Raw genomic sequence first — 16,104 nt, 5'->3', positions numbered from 1 at the left:
TTCCTATATTCAACAACTATTTACTACCCCTTCTTGATGTGGGCTTTCAAAACACAAAGAAAGTTTGGCAAGTTTTCAACGTCCTTTTAAGTCTGTTCTTAAGCGTTTGTATAAAAGCATAAAGAGCACTTCTTTGGAGAACTGATAATGTCCCACATTCAGTATTTGTATATTGAGTACTGTCAGTTATATTTAGTGTATTCATTCATTGGAACCTGTTCTGTTAATCTGCATGCAACTGATTTCTGGGAAGCAACGTGATCAGAAGAAGTCAAAGTTAACATAACAATTCCTCTTCTACAAAAAACAGCCCAAGACATTATGGGTCCAAATTTCAAAGCAAGTTACTGTATTTGCAAGTTTTAAGTCACACTTGGCAGTTTTTCCAAACACAGTGGTCAGGAACTGAAAAAAATAAACATGTGTTTCCAGGATTTTCTTTTCACATGCCACACAAAAAGTAATGTTACAACTATGTTTTCACTCCCTTTAAGAAGTTCTTCTTAAAGAAGAAAGCTTTGCTGATTTGTATTATTTTAAGGTAGATTTTACGAAATAACATTAAGGGGCAAGATAAATATTACTTTTACTGTATAAATGGAAGTTTAACGTCCCCAGAGGGAATTCTTGAAAAATCTGATCTGTCATTATGCAGTGATATTTGTACTTTAAATCTCATACTAAAATTCAGAGCACTTAGCACTTTCCATCTTCCATGTGCCTTAAATAAAGGGAAAATAAAAGAATCAAACTATATACAATTCCTAGGCAGCAAGTCTACAGTCATTCCCATTTTGCCGAAAGAATAACTGAGGTAAAGTAAATTTATTACTTCCCTGAGGTTTAGCAGTCTTAGTAGCTGCAGAAGGATGAAAATTCACAGGTGTGGTTCTTAATCAAGACAGAGGAAACAATCAATCATAAAATGGGATTTCAGTAGTCCATAAAGACCTCCAGACCCAAAAACATCTCTACTGCTGATAGGCCAGGTGGCCTACATACCCACTGCAACATTCCCACCCCATCTAGAAGTGTTGCCTTGAAAAGTCTGATCTATTAAAATGTAAATATCATACTTTGTGGGAATAACAATACCAGCCATCAACTCATTAGGAGGAATATATTTCTCAGTTCCCTAACAAAGATCTGGAATGACAGAGAATAGGACCCAGGGTAGAAAGTGCAGTGGGTGGGTAAAAAAAGGATAAAAAGTATTCAGTGTGGAATCCTTCCTAGGGAGACTGGATACTAGTAGAGACCATGAGCTGCCTTCGATAGTGGTGTGGCCCTAGCACCTGGATGAGGAGGGAGAAGATGAAAGGATGATAGAATAAAATAGACTTCTCTGAGCAAGATGGGTGGTATCAGGAAGGTTTGCTGGGAAAAGATGGTTGCAAAGGGTTATAAAACACTAGGGGGAAAAAACTGTTCCAGGAACTGCACTCCTTGCTATTTACCCAAATGAGCTGAAAACTTACATCCACACAAAAACCCACACAAAGATGTTTACAACATCTTTAATCATTAATGCCAGATTTGGAATCAACCAAGATGTCCTTCAGTAGGTAAACAGACAAACTGTGGTACATCTGCATAATAGAGTATTATTCAATGCCAAAAAGAAATGAGCTACTAAATCATGAAAGACATAGAGGAACCTTAAGTGCATATGACTAAGTGAAATAAGTCAACGTGAAAAGGTTACATACTGTGTGATTCCAAGTATATGACATTCTGGAAAAGGCAAAACTGTGGAAATGGTAAAAAGATCAGTGGTTGCCAGGGGTCAGAGGAGAAAGAAGCATGAATAGGCAGAGCACAGAGAAGTCAAACTAACTCTTGATTAACACCATCATGAGGGATACATGTCATTAAACATTTGTCCAAACCTAACGTGCAGCACCAAGAGTGAACCCTAAGGTAAACCATGGACTTGAGGTGATAACGATGTATCAATGTTTTAACAAATGTATCATTCTGGATGTAAGTGTATGGGGACAAGGAGTATATGGGAACTCTTTGTACTCTCCACTCAATTTTGCTGTAAACCTAAAACTGCCCTAAAATATAACTCTATTTTTTTAAAAAGCAACTGTTTAACAACTTTGTCTAGGATGGCCTTTCTTTATCTTTACTTTGTTTTTTGTTTTTAATCTTGGTTATTCTTGTCGTTAAGTTATGGACTTCTTTGAGACTCCAATGACAGCCATACTATATTCTCTCCCCGTAAAAAAAAACAGTACTTCCACACGTTATCACAAAGCAGTGCACACAATTTCAGGTTTCCACGAATTCCCTGAAATCCATCCACAAAACTAATACTAACTAATACTAACTAATTTTATTGCATGCTAATAAGTACCAAACACTTTGTTAAGCACTGCATTATGCTCTACCACATTTCATCCCAGCAACAACCTTATAAGGTAGATACTTTCATCCCTGTTTGCTTATAAGGAAATTTAATTGCACAAAGTTTTGTTTTTTTGGTTTTGGTTTTTCGTTTGTTTAACAGCTGCTGTGTGTTCAAGCTGGGACTCCAAATCTAAGCTGATCCCAAGGAGCATATTCTTAACCATTCCCTGGCTCCGGCAGATCATGGACCCCAACTAAACACCCTTCATCTAACAATGGGTCTGTTTGCCTGTTCCTAAGCTCCTATTCTTTCAATAAAATATTTATCTAGGACCAGTATGTGGAGATTATACAGAGCTGGACCTACATTAGAATAGAAGGTAATCATTTGCTACTGATCCAATTTCCACAATGGACCCCACCCCACCCCCCTATCGGTCCCACCATCTATCAGGCTATAGGTGATGGGCAACAACAGGGTTTCTCTATATTTACCTGAGAGCAGAGGACTTGGATCATTGCCACAGAAACAAAAAATTGCTGGGTCAGCTCAACGTTAAGTCTCAGTGTTGATGTCTGATAAGAGTACTTCGTAATCAACGCTAACTCACAAACCACATATATTTGAAAACTCTGAATAAATTGAGTTAAACATGAATAAATGAAACAACGACAAAAATAAAGTCCAAATCCCTTAATATGGCACAGGTGGAGCCTTCATAAGCCCTTTCAGCCCCAACTTTCTGGCTCTGAAGTATGGGGTCTTTCTCTTAGGCCAAATCAGCAGAGCTCTCCTCTCAAGGTCCCAGAAAGAAATCAGGTTCAAGGTGGGTAGAACAGAATACATCATTTCCCTTTATCAGTATGTTTCTAATCCTAATATTTAAATCTTCTTTAAAATTGAAGTATATGTGATTTATAAAGTTGTGTTAGTTTCATGTGTATAGCAAAGTGATTCAGCTATATATATATATGTATACATATACATATATCTGAATATATATATATCCTTTTTCAGATTCTTTTCCATTATAGGTTATTACAAGATATTTACATAGTTCCTTCTGCTATACAGAAGGTCCTCCTAATTTTAAAATCTTAATGAATGAAATCTCTGCCCATCCAGTCAAAAAAACAGAAACATGAATGTCACTCTGAGAGCTTTCCCCTCTCTCATTCTCATTATTTAAATTTTCATATGTCCTGGGGATTCAACCATTGAAATATCATTTTAGGTCTTCCATTATTTGCCAGGAATGTTACAATAGCCTCCTAACTGATCTCTCTATCACCAGCCTTAACCCCTTCTCCAAGGCTCTTCTCAATACTGTCAAATGAGTTCTCCATTTTATAGTATGAATCTAGTGTTCTCTTAGTCAAAATCTTCAGTGTTCTCTCATTTCTTCCAGATTGTTCCAAACTCACCAACACGTTATAATAGGTCTTAATACCCACAAATGTCTACTCTATGCTCCACCCACACCAAACCGTGGGCACCATTTTTTTTTTTTCTCAATGCATTTTCACAGAGAATTTACCTACCCATAACACATACCATCCCCAAAATCCTAAACTCTCTCCTACTCCCAGCCAGGGCACCTCACCAACTCCATCACAATGTAACTACATGTTCTTCAAGATTCACCTCATGTTTTTCCTACAATTGGGAGTCTTTTCATGAAAGCCCAACCTAGATCAGGAGTCTCCATTGCTAAATGACCTAATAGGCCCATCATATGCTAATGGCACTAAGTAGGATGGGCACCAAAAAACTGAGAAAAAAAATTAATTTGAAACCATTTGATTTTTTTGAAAGCAATGAAATACATACGCTGGGTAAAATCAAAACTTTGCTGGTCTTTATTGTACTGGTTTTATAGTTTAACATTATTTTTATGTTTAATTACAAAGCAGTACAACATAATCTTTTCAGTGGCACACCCTGGGTACGCTTCCTTAGTGCTCCCATATGTAAGATACCCTCTATAATTGTTGCTTTTCTTGAACATCACCCCAACTGGAATGTGAATTTTTTCTGAACAGGAACTGTGGCTTTCCTTGTTTATACCCAGTGGTCATTACGATGCCTGCCAAACACTAGGCGTTCAATAAATAGAGAAGGAAAAAGGAGGGAGTAAGGGAGGATGGAAGAAAGGAAGGGAGAAAAAGAACAAAGAGGGAGGAAAAAGGAAGTTCCTTCTAGCCCTAATATCCTATGCTTCTAATTTTGAAACTGAATTCTCAATGTCCCTTTTGCCCAGAGAGCGCTGATAGCAACATACAGAAAGACAGCTTTGAACATGGATAATCCTGAAAGAGGCTAAAATCAGTCCTTATCAAAACCATACTACTCTAAGCATAAGTTGATTTTTCCCTGGCTCTAACCTAAAGAGGCTTTTAATGCAAATCCAATCTCAATTTTGAGCTCCCACAGGATACACAACTAGTCACTATCCACCATCTTCCCTGACCTGCCTGGTTCTTTATACATACCTCAAGATACTCTCTGGGCTACCAGGGTCTCAGGTACAAACTAGAGGATCCCAGAGGCTAGGCAACTTTACATATCAACTTTCATATAAATCTTAACCTGAGACAATCCAGTAGATGGTCCAAAGTGTGGTATGTTCTGCTCACACCGAACCATGGGCAATGGCCTACCCCTTCGACCCTATTTGCACAATGACAAAAGCCTACAAATACAATAGGTCGCAGGGCCCTTTTTTCCATTAAAAAAAGAATAAAAGGCTAAACTGAGACACATGCTAAATGAGAGCCAAAGTATTTTGAAAAGTTATAATGAATTCTTATGACAGGAATTATATTATGCATAATACAAATATCTGTATTTAAGGAAGATAATGTTTAGCTCCAGGAAATAATAGCTAAGCAGTGATGAGTTAAGCAAATGTTTTACAATTAATGGAAATAAAAATTACATATTATTACAGTTAAGGGATGCTCAGAGAATGGGACAGGAGGTAACTCATACAAATGGACTCTAAAGCAAGAGAGAATTAAAGGTTCTATAAAACAGACTCCCCCTCAAAGAGGGAAACTGAAAGAAGACCAAACTTCTTGAAGTTCAAAGATGCTAAATTCTACTATTTAAAGCCCATTACATATGTAGTTACTGGCATAGCCGTTTCTTACCTTCAACAGAGTCAATTCGCCTCTTAAAATGAGATATTTAAAGGCAGATTGTTGGCTTGGTGTCTTGGATGGCAGATCACAGAGTTCCAAAGCCCTTAAGACTCTGTAGCACTAGTTCTTACTAAGTCGTAATTAACTTCATTGGGAGTTACATGATAGCAACTTAGAACAGAATTTGGCCGAACATTTTTAGTATTCTTCCACTTGGTAATTACTACTTCAGTGGGAATCTCAAGTAAAAAACAGAGGGCAGAATTTGGCCCACAAAGAGAAGCACATCAAGTAACTGGTCCAATTTATAATGCCAATAACAGAGTGTATTAAAATCTCCCATGAAGCATCCCCATTAGCTTGTTGATTTCATCATAAATATAAATTCAACCAAAATGACTACTCAGATCCTTTACCAAGTCTCCATGAAGGGCAGTGTGTAGGGGAGAATATGGCTAGGGAATGGCTCCATATACCCAATAACCACCCTAGAAGGGCAATTATGTACAAACTAAGTAAAGGCTAGATGCTGTTTGGCAGTGTAACCACATAATAAATTCTTGTTGATGCAAGAAATAGGAGCCATCACAGCACTAGTCTGGGCATTAAATATCTGAAGAATAAGATTTAGGCCTAAGATTTGGACTTGTGTTTCAAAATGAAAACCCAACGCTAGGCTCAGAATGATAGCTATAATGATAGTTATATATTAGAAAACTTTATACAATATGCAATTTTTCACTACCATTAATTGTGGAACGTAACATTTCCTGAAACTCAATCCTGATTGTTTCTTCAAAAGTGTTTATATAGTGCATGACCTAATTTTTATCATAAAAGTGGAGACTTTTTTTTTTACTTGCTTGTTTTAAATTACAGTATTTATTTGGAAACTAATTTTAGGGAATTATCAACTTAACATTTGAGTTTAAAGGACAATCAAAAATCACAAACTGACGCAATATAGGAAAACAATATTTTAAAAATATCTTCTTGTCTTCACTACCTCTGTTCCTCCCAGTGATTCACCTGGGGCACTAAAGAAGATAACTAATTCATGTCCTAAGGGCCATCTCACAATCCCCTTGATGTGGTGTCCTGGCCAGACTTTCAATTGAAGGTCATTAACACCACTTCCCCAACAGCCTGAACTGACTCTTCTTTGTCATGAAGTCCTCACTCTCAACCACCACCACCTCACCTCCCAGCAGCCCCTACTATTTTAATGGCCATAGCATTGAGAAACAAAAGAAATCGTACCAATATGCCCTACCAAGTAAAGCAGACTGCTTTCCCATTGGCCAGCCCATCCATCAATGCGCCATGTTTGTTAACATTCTGAAAGACATTTGTGCAGAGAACAAATTGACGGAGCCCATGTTTATATCAGAAATTTCAGAAATGGCAAGAGATTTATTCATGGATCTTAACACCCATTCAGACTGTCATAAAACACAAAGGACCAGATTCAATAAAAACTCTCTCCAACTTCCACAACACTGAAGTCTGTGTGAGCCTTCAAAACAAAATCAATTTTTCCAGTTTTGCAAAGGGCTGTTCAGACTTCAGTAGCATGGAAGCCAGCTGGGGCATTTCCTTACTCATCCCCTAAATTAGTTTCAAAAGTAGTTTTGAGGACCACATTTGATCAGAAGAATTTGCATGCTTTCTCTCTCTCTCTCTCTCCCCTTTTTTTTCTTTTTACATATTTCAGAGTACATCACATGGAGAACAAACAACAGAACCACAGCATATGTCTCACGCAGTTAAAAGCTTTAAAACTGGCCCGTAAAACAGAATTCTTTGGTACACAGTGAAAAATATTTTTTGATTCCATAATCCATACTGCAGTAAAATTGGGTCTAATCATTTTGAAAACTTGCTGTGTCCATGGACAGCTGTTCTTCATACATACTGGGAATGTTTCCTTTACATTCCTAAGGACATAAGAGTTTGACATCAAGCCAATACCTCTAGAAATGGTGAAAGCTAAACACACCCCATACTTATGCTTTTACTCTCCCAACAAACTTTCTTCCACAACTAAAATGTTAAAACTTTTACCCCACAGCCCACATTCTGAGATTAGTCCAATAACTAATGTTCTGTCCAAGTAAAATACATTTTGTCATAGCTTGAAAAATGTTACCTTTCACAGAAGTATAGTATTTCTGACCAGCAGGGAACATATGTCAACATTATCTATTATTACCCAATGTCAGGACCAAAAAGGGAAGGTGGGTGGTGGATGTTAATAACGACTTAAGCGATTTCTAAAAGAGGCATTTGAGAAGTACAAAGCCAGAAGTTTCAAATGTTTTGTCTTATTTTCGCTGTGTCAGCAACCTGCCCCCCCCCCCCCCCCAAGAACAAATCTAATGCTGCCTCCGACCCAACGCCTAGTTCTCTTTTCAATTTTAGCCAATGCTTTGCTAAGCTGGAAAGTTTGAAAAATACCCTAGAAAACTTCTCCACCAGAAATGAAAAACAAAAACATATGACCAGCAATGATGAAAGCAACTCCCACTCGCTAAGAGAAAGATTTTCAATCACAGAAGCACACGGCTTTTGGATTGGAAAATTTATTTTCATTTTTCAAGCTACTTGTCTGGTGTTTGGATTTGGGGGTTGGGTTTCTTGTTTAACATTGGAGGAGGCAGGGGAAATGCATGTTGGGAGTGTAACTGTATTTAAGCAATTTTCACAAAGGTAAGCAGAAAGTATTCTCATCCTACAAGGCTGCAGAGAAGACAATGCCCATCCCCCTTCAGTATGGGTTTCCCCTGCAGGAGAGCTGAAAGTCACAGTCGGCAACAGTCCACAGGAGGAACAGTGTCTCCCACTTTTCCTAAAGTTGGATCAAGATGTGGCACAAAATATATCATGAACCTGTGGCTCCCCATGCCCCCTATCCTGGAAAGCCATGACCATGAACTGCAAATGTATTTGGAAGCACTGTGATTGGGAGCAATTAAGTTATTACGGTCCCTTTGGGCCATGTGGTTCTATCTGGTGTTTCTCAAAAAAAAAAGAAAACAAGAAATTTGAGTTCTCACTTTACCACATACACATCTTGGGAAGAGAGTACTGTGGGTCACAGGTAAAGACATGGGTCCTGTTGAAGCCTGGAACAGGAAGTACTGGGATAAGATGTCCCCTGAGTCCTGGAGATCTGTGCACTTTCCATCAAGGGCATAGTGTCCTGGGGTTCTGGGCCTATTGGAAAGTAGGTTCTCATTCATTCATCTGTTTGGTTACTGTAAAAATGAATCTTTCCCTTTGAAGAAATCATTCAGGAAAGATTATAAAATAAAAGCAACTAAATAAATCCTTCATGCTAGGAGACTCTTAGAACTACAGAACACTCAGCCCACGGGACAGCACATGTCACAAGACTGTGGAGGAAGGTGGTAATGCTTACTGTTTTGACTTTTGAAGGAAGTTATTTTAATTCATTCTTCCTCATCTCACTCAGCTTCTGAGGACAGAAGTCATGGAACTACAGGTTCCTGCTAGATATACTACTAAGGCAAAAAAATGTTAATCCTATTACTTAAGTAGTAAATACTGCCACCCAAACAATATTTTAATTGCTAAGTGGCAGAAGTCTATAATCAACCCACAACTGAATGGTGGGTCAAAGACAATCAAATTATAGAGAATTTTCTGCTCTTCATGTGTGTGATGGTGTCCAAAGCACCAAGTAGAGGAGAGTGCTTTGAGGTAACTCTCCAGTGCTGTAGGAGAGGTGGAGTTCCCTCAGTTCCTTTGGTTCATCATTCCCTTTCACTGACTCCTCTGGGACCATTTTGGGTTAGGTCACGGGTTTGCTTACATTCACGGTAGAGGAAAAAGTTAACTGGCCCCCTCTCATTTAGAACATGGCTTCTGTGAAGCTCCACCTGAGCTAACAAACCACAGAAGATGTTGTACAAAAACAGTACTAACCTAGATAAATAGAGTGCCCTTTAAAAGAATCATTAAATGCTAAGATGGAAAAAAAACCTTCAAAGTTCAACCTCCTTATTTTCAAAGATGAGAACTGAAGCCAAGAGACTGAGCAATTTGCTATGTCACACAGCTTAGTAGGTGCCCTGATTCCACTCCATTTCAGCATGACATCATGGGAAACTAAAGAACAGTGTTGGAAGCCAGGGTCCTGGTCCCCTTAGGACAGGGAGAGTTGCATAGCAGATTGAAAACTGTGTGAGGCGACCCTAAATTAGGATGCTGCTTACATGTGCTTCTTCACCTATGATTTGGGCACTTTTCTGCAAGTATCTTGCAATTCAAAAAGAAAGAAAGAAAAATAATACAGTAAAAAAATAGATACATATCATTTCCAATTTAAAAAATCTCTAGATACAAAATTTTAAGATAAAGTACTACATACAAAGAGGGCTGACGTAAGTTAGGCTATCAATTCAACCCAAACACTGGGAAATAAGAATTGTAATAAGGTAAGCAATAACATATGTCTTCAAAATAATAATATTAATATTAATAATAATTTTTATTTGGAATGCACTAGTCAGGTTACACAATATTCTATTCTCTCATTTCCATTGATCTTTAAACAACCTGTTCTATAAGGAGAAAATTTATTTGTATCATCATTTATAACTATGAAAACTGAAGTTCACAGAGATTTATTAACCTGCCGAAGGTGACACAGCTAGTAGGCTGGTACAGCCTGAAGGAGAATCTGGGTATTTTGATCTCTCATAGCTAGGTATTCTCTCCACTACAGTGTGTTACCAGTAGTAATAATATTTTGCTTTTGTGGGAACATAGGACATTCTCACACCACACAAATTCATATCAAAGTTTAGGCACTTTATGGGCATTCCCTGGCGGTCCAGTGGTTAGGACTCCAAGCTTTCACTGCCGAGGGCCTGGGTTCAATACCTGATCAGGGAACTACGATCCCCCATAAGCTGCACAGCGTGGCCAAAAAAAAAACATTTAGTAAAAAATTTAGTAAAAAGATTAGGCACTTTACGGATTACAAACATGGAATGGAAAGCTATCTTCAAGAAATCTGTTCTTGGGGCTTCCCTGATGGCGTGGTGGTTGGGAGTCCGCCTGCTGATGCGTTCGTGCCCCGATCCAGGAGGATCCCACATGCCGCAGAGAGGCTGGGCCCGTGAGCCATGGCCACTGAGCCTGCGCATCCGGAGCCTGTGCTCCACAACGGGAGAAGCCACAGCAGTGAGAGGCCTGCGTACCGCAAAAAAAAAAAAAAAAAAAAAAAAAAGAAAGAAAGAAATTTGTTCTTTCATAAGGAAGTGAAACAGCTTAGTTTTTAAGATGTAAGTTCAATCACCAAAAATTAATCTTATGGGACAATTTTGTCTTCACTCGCATTTTGAGATGGCCAAAGTCTAAGAAAAGCTGAAGAAGCATTTTAGGCTAAAATTGCCGAGAACTAAGTTCCTTTTTGAGGCTAGAAACATTTTTAGGGGTGGAAGTGGGGGAACAGCTGATATTTGAATTGTTTTTCTCTGCTGGTACACGAGTCATGAGTAGACTTTATGCCTTATAGAGAGGTTAATAGACACTAAAGAAAATACCACTATCAATTTTTGTTTTTTGACAAATTTAGAATCTAAAACATGTAAATGATTCATAATCTCTACCACACTCCACCTATAAAATTTGCAGATAAAAAAAAATAAGCTTGGAAGAGATGAGAAAATTAAAAGATGAAATTATGCCTGGGCCTTCTTCCTACCAATGTCATCTGAGCAGCAAACCTGGTTGAGCTTTGGAAGCTTTGTCAGTTTCAACGGTGAGCACATTAATTTATTTGTATGTTAGCTGGGGGAATAGGTTACATGGTCTGCTTCAGAGTTATTCTGGATCCTTTTTTCTGGTTAATATCATCACAATTCTTGCTTCTTATATTGGCCAATGATTAATGGATGTCATTTGCCTGAATTTGGGTTGAGTATTAATATACCATATTAGACTGCAACTGACAGGCTCCCTTCTTCAATTTATTTGAGGCTTCTTGCAGAACAGTAAAACATATCATGGATCCAGATGCATAAACTAGCCAAGAACAGACAAGGGAAAGGATTATGCCAAATTAATATAACTGAAATAATCACGACATGGTAGAATTTAGTCAATTATTTTTGACCCCTCTTTTTACCAATTTGGAGCACCACACAGTCAGTATGTTTGGTTGCCACCAGACAAATAGCTGTAAGATTTAAAAATACCAAAGTGATAAGCTACAACCAAATTAGCATGCAAATTAGTACAATCTTTCTGAAGAAAAGGGCACTAACATGAACTAAAAGCCTAAAATCCATATATATTTTGACTTGGCAATTCCACTTCTGGAAGTATGTTCTAAAAGAATAATCAAGAGTATGAACAAATATTTAGCTACATGGAATATTCGTGCCAACCATATTTGTAGTCTTTAAAAGATGGGAAGCAACCTAATTGCTCAATAAAAGGGGAGTAATTAACTAAATAATGGTACAGCAAAGATAAAAGGTGTTGTGAAAGAATATTTAATGACACAAATATAGTCAATGTGTACTCTTACATGAAAAGACTTTTTTTTTTAATTACAGTAGGATTTACATTTTTAAAATGTGCCTATAACATAACATACATAAAAGAAATGTTTGGACGAATGTGCACCATTAACAATGATTATTTTTAATTTGTGGGATTGTTTGTGGTTGCCAATTTTCTTCATTTTATATTCTCTATACCTCCTAAATTTTTTATAATGGACATGAATTATTTTGGTTAAGAGAAAAAAACAGATTTTTTTTTTTTTAATAAGGAAGGAATAGCTACCACCATGGTACAGAAGCAATTGTCAATGAAGCAAAAACAAAAAATGTTATAGGCACATTATTTAAATTATTTTCCATTCAAAGTGAAAACCCCTTTCCAACAAAAATGAAAGTAAAATACAACAGTTGTTTTTAATTACCCCACTTTTGGGGGACTATCCTATAATGTCAAATATTTAAATTATCTAAGGACAATATTGAAGGTATCAGTTTAAACACAGCAATGTTGTTCAGTGGACTACAGCCTTGATATTTAATCTGCTGTTATGGGTTTACATAATCTTTCAGTGTCTCAGTTTAATTACTAATAAAAAGGGGACAGGCTGTGAGTCATGCTCAGCTCATTGAAGAATATTAGTCCAATCAAACTAAAAAGATACTTTAACTTCATTTGGTCCTAGTTCCTGCTTTAGAACAGAACTAAAAACAAATAGAGAAAGAGATGGAGAAAGTGAGTCACCTAATTTACATCTAACATAATGCAAGCAAGCATTTCTTAATAGGTGTTCAGTATCTGAAGGGCTAAATTATAGCATCTTAGAAGCAACTTCTTAATGGAAAATCTTAGCATTTTTAATCTTACTGCAGATTTTTTACCTTGTCAACTCAGAATCCATCTGATTTTGAACAAGAAAAATCTTTTACTTGGAGACAAAGGTAAGCCACAGTACACCTCAAACTAATTAAATATGAATCTCTTCTGGAACAATGGTACAAAGAAAAAGGCAAATTGTATTTTTATAACTCAGACAAAACAGTCATCCACCAAAAGAATATTGCCTTCTTCTAATTATTAGAATAAATCATTCCATGGAAAACTGCTTGGCACATAGTGAAGATAAGAAGACGATAAATGTAATACAAGACAATAAAAGGAGATAGATTCTCCATTCAAGCTAACTCACCCTAGTTGTAAGTGAAACCCTTGAGGGAGTACATACCAAGGCACCTCAGAGGCCTCAAAATGTCTACGGCACTTCACATAAGTCTTGGATATAACCTAGTCTGATTAAGATTGAGCCAATTTAATTTTCGGTAACTGGGCTCTTGTAGTATTCCAACTGAAATAAAATATTTAAAACTCTTTTCTCAAAAAAATGTATTTGTTTTTAGGAGAAAAGATGTGGTAGATATTTCATTCACTAAGTATGGGTTGAGTAAACATGGAACTGGTGGGTTTTCCTTGACCAGGTAGAGTATTAAGCATTTGGAGGTAGAGGAGTAGGTTGGAGCACAGCCTGGGATGTTGCTTGAGTTTATTTTTGAGTAGCCTCCCTTTTTCCAGAGACAACTGTGGCACTGAGAACCAGGTGAATTTGTAGAAGCTTTTCATGTCTTTGGTTTTGAGCCCAAAAGCAGATACTTGGAAACTACAATTGCAGGAATTTGGGCTACTTTGTTCTTTTAATTAAAAGAAAGAAAATAGGGACTTCCCTGGAGGTCCAGTGGTTAGGACTCTGCGCTTCCAATACAGGGTTCTCAGGTCCAATCCCTGGTCGGGGAACTAAGATCCAGCATGCCACGAGGTACAGCCAAAAAAAAAAAAAAGAAAGCAAATAAATAAACCTAATAAGTTATCATTACTATCCCTCTGAGTCAGCTGTCCAGTGTTCCTCATGGTCCTTGGATAAAGCTGCTCTCCATAGACAGACCTGCCCAATCTATGATAAGGTTTTCTGGCAGTGTGGAGAGGACAGCTCACTTGTCACTTTTCCTAGAAGTAACTTCGTGATGGTGGCTAGCTCACTATTGTCCAATAACTTCCTATTAAGCTCCTCCTTCAGACTCACCATCCAGTACTACTACCCTTAGCTCTAGAAAATGGCACATCACCCTTGGGAGTATCTCCTCTTGAGACATATTCCCTATATCAACAATTTAGCTCTTTCTAAATTTCTATGTGGGTCTACCTCAAGTAATTGCACACCTCCATTTATTCTTAACTATGTGAATCTCGACTAGAACTCTGTCCACTAACCCATCTCCCAGTTAGGGTACTCAACACCTCTCATCACCTCCATGGTTCTTCCAATAATATTTGGAAGATTGTGAGACATTTAAGAGAAAATCCCAGTTCTCTGGTGCCACTAACCCTAGTTTAGTGAACTTTGGTTCATTCTCTGAAAGACCGGCCGTCCTAACACAATAAAAGAGCACAGATATGTGAGAAATAGAAAATCTCTAATAATAACATGGTTTGCACAGAAAAAAAAGTGTAACATTTGACACTACATAACACACATTTCTCAGTCTGTTCAGATACAACAATATTATGAAAAAGGAAAAGGAATAAATATAGAGTATATTTTGCAAGAATTTTGGCTATGAATATAAATGATGAGCAAAGATGGGTTATTTAGGGATAGTAGAGCTGAGAGACTTTGGGGTGGTATTTTCATTTATGTTAAGGCTTTTTTTCAGATAAGGGAAGTGTGATTATCTCTGTAATAATACTGGTAGCTACCATTTAGCAAATACTCTGTTTCAGGGAGTTCTCTCCATACATTTTCTAACTTAATCTACACAACTGCCCTTCTTTATCCCCGTTTTTAGGGTGAGGAAATCAAGGTTCAGAGAAATTAAGTAATTTGTCCACTGTCAAACAGCTAGTAAATGAGAGAGTCTTGTTCAAACTGAGGTCTACAGATTCTAAAGCTTGTATACTACCACTCAAATAAAGGCAATGAAGAGGGAAAAGCTAGGGGTGTGGGAAAGAGCCTGCAATTGTTTGAATAAACAAGCCTTCAGGAGAAGCTAGAAAAACTGGATTCAAAACAGAAGTATAGGAGGAAAAGCATCCTTTGGAAGGTGGAAACATACTTACTTCTTGGAGACAAAATGAAGTACATTAAAAATTAAATGGTTCTATATTTGAAGGTGACATTACAATAAAGTGATATTGAATGATCATCCAGAAAGTTAAAGTTTGTACAGGTCTTTAAAGCTAATTACCTTCACTAGATGGTATGCTTAAACTTTGTTGAAGAGTAGATTTTGGTGCAACAGGTCTGTGTTGGACATTAGCCAGGGCACTTAGTTGCTAATCTTATAATTAGTTTCACTAACTTTCCAGACAGCCCCACATTACAAGCCAGGAGCAAGGAAGATTGCACTCCTTAAGTCTATATTATACAGTCTTACACAGTAAGAACTACAGTAACCACAATATGGTCCAATGACAAGAGCTTTAGACTGAGTCAAGAGACCTGACTTTTAGTTGTAGATTTACTAACTAATCTTGTGAGCCTAAGAAATTTGCTTAACTTGATTGTGACCCGTATTTCCAATCTGCGTAGAAGGGGATTAATTTATTCAACAAATATGCATTGAAAGCACATGATGTAGCAGGCACAATTATATGCTCTACAGAGCTCACTCTGTACCCAATGTCTCCACTCTCCTGAAACTTACATCCTCGTAAGGGGTAGCAGAGCCAAAAAATCACAAAAAGAGCAAATCAGTAAAGAAGGTCTGAGAAAGCAATATGTAGAAAATACAGGGAAATGCGAGAGAATATGCAACAAGGAGATAAATTTCAGGCTCTTACTATATCAAAGCAAAAGGTGATGGTGGCTCTTGGAAAAATATTGGATATAGTCAGGATAGCAAAAAGATAAGATCTACTAATGGGTTGTATATAGGGTAGTAAAGGTAATAAGGAATCAAAGATAAGTCCCAGAAGTTTTTCTTTTCAACACCTACATAGATGAGATTTACTGAGCTGGAGAAAAATGGTGAACATCAGGGTTGAGGGTTGGTAAATCAAGAGTTCTGTTAGTTGGTT

This window comes from Phocoena phocoena, chromosome 7 (assembly GCF_963924675.1).
Source record: "Phocoena phocoena chromosome 7, mPhoPho1.1, whole genome shotgun sequence".
Lineage (NCBI taxonomy): Eukaryota > Metazoa > Chordata > Mammalia > Artiodactyla > Phocoenidae > Phocoena > Phocoena phocoena.
Note: the sequence above shows the minus strand (reverse complement) of the source record.